The sequence below is a fragment of the Montipora capricornis genome, chromosome 10, assembly GCF_036669925.1.
Source record: "Montipora capricornis isolate CH-2021 chromosome 10, ASM3666992v2, whole genome shotgun sequence".
Classification (NCBI taxonomy): domain Eukaryota; kingdom Metazoa; phylum Cnidaria; class Anthozoa; order Scleractinia; family Acroporidae; genus Montipora; species Montipora capricornis.
Genome location: NC_090892.1, coordinates 39,876,264 through 39,881,263, shown reverse-complemented (window position 1 = coordinate 39,881,263; position 5,000 = coordinate 39,876,264). Strand labels below are relative to the sequence as shown.

The following is a 5,000-nucleotide window of genomic DNA, read 5'->3' as shown; positions in this document are numbered from 1 at the left end:
AAAGGTAAAACTAAAAAATCCCTGAACGAGAGTAGGGAAGGTGGCTTCACAAATACAGTAAACCCCCGCGTATAAGAACAAGTGGATTAACAACATCAGGCTGAAATTTGGCCAATGAAGCACCGTATAAATTAAAAAAAAAACAAGTCAGCCTGATAAATAAAACATGTCCTTAATATAAAAAGAAAGACAGCAGGGTATCAAAGTACCGCCCGTTACAACTCATAGTTTACATATTTTAGGTAATTCAAATTCCCGATGGGAAAAGTTTCGCGACATAGGACTTGATTTGACTTGATCATCCGTCAACTTGTTTGTAAAGGTGGCCATTAAAATTGAGCACAGTGTTTCTAGTGACGATGCAGAGTCGGAAGACGTTTAAAAAGAAGTTTAGGGCTGAGTTGAAGTAGCTTGTTGTGCGCGTAAATTTCTTCAATGATGTGGTCAATGGTGTCGTCCAGAGGTACTTCCGTGAAAAGCGAGGAGACGTTATATGAGATTAGGACTTCGTCATCACCGAGGGTTTTGTCTCTGAGACGGTCGGCAAAGTCCATCATGGTTTTAATACTGTATTCGTTCTCGGTAAGAGGGAATTAGTACGAGGCCAAGTATTTAGCTGTTTCATACTAAAAGGTGCCCCAATCGGACGTAGTTTAAGGTTTTCTTTAGTGATCTCATTAGAATTGCTAAACGTGTGGGTTTTAGCAGTACCGTACAGGAAGGCAGGTTAGGTGGAAGCGGGTTTAATCTTATCCAGAGGCAGTGTTGATTTGAAAATGCGGTTAAGAAAGTCTTGAAAAGATTCCAGGTCTTTTAAGGCGTTGTCCTCGGTTTCAATGTACTTCCTATTTCGCATAACTTCTTGGATCCTAGTATCAAGTTTTTTTTACATAACCCTCATGCCATTTAATGAGAGAGAATAGCGATGCTCCGATCAGAGGCTAAATTGGGTAGGACTTTGTATGTGAAATCTGGAGTATTAAGAGTATTTTGGTGGAAAAGGTTTGAATGGATGCGGAGGAAGTGTTTGAAGTCTTCGTGATGTCTGGTGGGTACACTAGAACTAACTTGTGTAAGGAAAAATTCAAACTGAGAGAAAGTTAAGTCTTATCGATGAAGCTGTGGTTGAGACCAAAACGTCCTAGGTAAAGTAAGACACTGTCTGCGACAACTTGATCCGAAAGGTTGATGATCGGACCTGAAAAACTGTTTTCTTGGTGTTTGGTTGCCAAAAGTAGACAGCTTGGTTTTTTGTACGAAGAGACTGAAGTCTTTCTGTTTAAAGCGATTTTGATGCTATACGATGTAAACGTTTGTAAGCTCCAGTGCCATAATGCATGAGAAATAATGTTTGTCCGTGCATCTGAATAATCGATGTAAACTCGTCGGAGTTTTTGACTGTGCTCTTGATGATTCTCTTTGCAAAGGTCAGAGACAGATGCAAAGTCTCCGTTGACTTTTGCGAAGGTGGGATTATCTCCAGTCCTCGCAAATATTTTCCTGGCTAAACTGGAATCCGAAATTGCTCGACCCTTCAACCCGCCGTTCTACGACCGGTATTTCAACGAATAGTGTTTCATGTGTGAACATCACTGAAGAAGGAGGGGAGCCGCTTTTTATGCCACTGGTGGAAGAACTGAAGTAAATGTAGTGTAAAAATGTTCTGTAATGTGAGTAGGTCTAATCATTAAAGTAACGGAAGGACACTACCTGTATTTTAGCCGTAAAGAGTAGCATAGAGCATCACGCGTGGTTTTCTGTAATTTGAACTTTTTCTTGAGATAAAACTGATGCACGAGCGCAACCCCAAGCAAGTACAGCATATGATAGATATCAAGTTATAATAAAGTTATCTAACTTGTTTTAATGGGAAATAGTGCCTTAGCTTGAGGAGAATTCCTGTATTTCCAGATATTCTCGAGGATACATGAAATATATGGTATCTCCATGAGATCGTGTCATCAATTCAAACTCCAAGATATTTAATGCAATTTTTCTTTTCCAATGTATATTCAGAACCCTCTTAGTTAGGCAACTTGACCTTGAATGTATTAGCCCTTTTCTCCTTAGCAGATTTGACAATCATTTAGTTTTTTTTTCTTAAAATTTATGGACAATCTATTTATACCACACCATTCCTTCACTTTTAAAAACTCTTGGTTAATTAAAGTTCCAGTTGGATGGCATTGGAAGATGAGGCAAAAATATTAGTGTCATCTGCAAAAATTATATAGCAATGTTTTTGAGAGCAGTTAGGAATATGAGGAACAGCAAGGGCCCAAGCGAACTACCCTGGGGAACACCACAAACCATAGTTTGCCTAGATGATACTGTGCCAGCTACAGACACGCACCTTTGCCTGTTTTTCAGTTAATTTGTGAACCACTGCAAAGGTAGTCTGATCACATACATCTCCATTTTCTTTGAAAGGACAACGTGATTTACGGTATCAAACGCTTTCGAGAAATCTAGAAAGACCCCACAGGTTAATGGGTTATTATCAATCCCATTCTTTAAGATATCTGTGATCTCAACAATAGCCAGTTCAGTCGACCTCGCTCTATATAATTTACCAGTTGCTTGTAGACAAGATTTTCAAAAATATGTATAAAAGCGGAGAGAGTCGAGATTGGGCGGAAGTTTGTAGCGTCTGTACTATCGCCGCCTTTATCGATCGGTGTTACTTTTGACAGCTTCAATAAATCCGGGACAATGCCCTGTTGTAGTGATTGGTGGTAGACTTTTGTTATTGTTATATATATATATGTATAGAGAGAGAGAGAGATAGAGAGGGAGAGAGCGTAGGAGAGAAATATACAGCTGTTTCGACAAAGGTTGTCCCACAAAAGTGTAAAAGCGTACGCGACAATGCCGATTGGTATTATGGGTAGTAAGAATTTGTCGTTGCTTGATTGAGGTTCACGGTGTTGAGCAAGAAGGCAAGAGAAATTACGAATTCACAGGTTTGTGGTGTTTCCTTCTACACGCTGAAACACCTTGAGCTTCAATCATTCAGCTGTAAAACCTCCATTACCCATACAAACTTTCGACATTGTTGCGTAAGTTTCTCCTCGTTTGTAAGACAACCTTTCTCGAAACAGCTGTATATATATTTATATAGATAGTTACAGGACTGTCAAGACTGGTCAACGTCTGGGGATAACTGTAATTTCCCTGACCGGGATTTGAACCCACGTCCCCCTGATCACTAGTCGGGTGTGATGACCACTACACTATCAGGACAACCATGCTAGCAACATGGCTGACTAATCACTTAATGTGATACCTGATAGTGTAGTGGTCATCACACCCGACTAGTAATCAGGGGAACGTGGGTTCAAATCCCGCTCAGGGCAATTACAGTTTTCCCCAGAAGTTGTCCAGTGTTGAGTTTCCTGTAACTTTCTTTCAATTTCTCCTCAACTTGGACTGTGAATCCATTTGCGATCCTCCTGGGGGTGATACGTTGTTGGCTCAAGGGATCTACTTAACTGACAATATATATATATATATATATATATATTATGAAATCGCTGATTGGGTTACCAACACTCGGCCGAGACCTGGAACAGCTTTTGGCAATGTCAAAACCCACAAAGTCGGTAACCCGCTCCGCCTTATTACTTCTTGTTGCGGAACAGCGATTGAAAAGTTATCTGCCTTTACTGAATATTATTTGAAACCTTTAGCAGAAAGTTTGCCTTCTTTTATCAAAGATACTACGCATCTTATCAATAAGATTGACGAAGTTAATCAATTAGGGCCTTTTCCAACCGGTACTTTGTTAGTTTCATGGGATGTTGTTGCAATGTTTCCCAATATTGACAACGAATTGGGGGTTACTGCAGTTAAAAATGCATTAGATGCAAGATCTGTCAAAATACCATCCACAGAATGCATTTTAGAGGCTGTGGAAATTTGTTTGAAATCCAACAATTGCCAATTTGATAACAATAACTATGTTCAACAGCACGGAACCGCGATGGGGCCCAAGAATGCGTGCTCTTATGCAGACTTGGCTATGGGCGTAATTGATCACAAAGCGAAATTTGAGGGTACAATTAAGCCAATGCTTTGGTTGAGATATAGGGATGATATTTTTGATCTATGGACACAGGGTGTTGAGAAACTCCTTGAATTTACCAACTATATTAATTCACTATATCATACCATCAAATTTGAATTGGTTTATTCTGAAAGCAGCCTCAATGTTTTGGACCTTACTCTCCTTTTACAAGATGGATATTTCAACAGATATTTATTCCAAGCCCACTGATATTCATTTGTATTTGCCCTACAATAGCTCACACCCAGATCATTGTAAGAAAGCTATCCCTTATGGAGTAGCCCTTAGAATTAGGCGTAACTGTTCCACCAACGCCTCTTTTGTGAAGCGCTGTAGTGAATATAAAAGCTACCTCAAACAACAAAATTACAATGGGAATCTGGTGGACAAACAGTTTGAGAGGGCCATGCAATTGGTGAGGTCAGATGTTCTCAAGCCAAAAACAAAAACTAAGAAAAAAACCTTTCCCTTAGTGGTCGATTACAATCCGAGGCTACCTTATATTTCGTTGATCATTAAAAAACATTTTCACTTGCCCGAATCCAACCAAGTAGTAAGGGAAATTTTTCCTGCCAAATCCGTCATTCCAGCTCACCGTAGAACAAAGAATTTGAAGGACATTCTTGCACCCTCCAAATTCAAAAGAAGTCGAAACCAACGGCGAGGCTGAAAATTGCGGATGTTTTAAATGCAATAAAAGATGTGATCTCTGTTGTAATTATTCGTTGGAAGCTGGTGAATATTCAAGTTTTGCAACTGGCCGGTCGTATCAAATCAAACAAAACCTTGGATGCAATTAGACTGGAATTATTTACTTAGCCTCCTGCAACAAATGCAAAGTGCAGTATGTTGGTTCGACTTCCAATGCATTTAAAGTCAGGTTCAGAAACCACAAATCCGACATGAAAAGAAACAAAAAATCGTGCGAGCTTGC

At 39.6% G+C, this 5,000-nt stretch overlaps 1 protein-coding gene across 1 annotated transcript in view; it reads right to left on the bottom strand.

Annotated features, from left to right (window-relative positions):
- The window catches only part of LOC138018571 (uncharacterized), an 11,694-nt gene that overhangs the window by 845 nt on the left and 5,849 nt on the right, over positions 1–5,000 (bottom strand). The gene's annotated exons all lie outside the window — the stretch shown is intronic.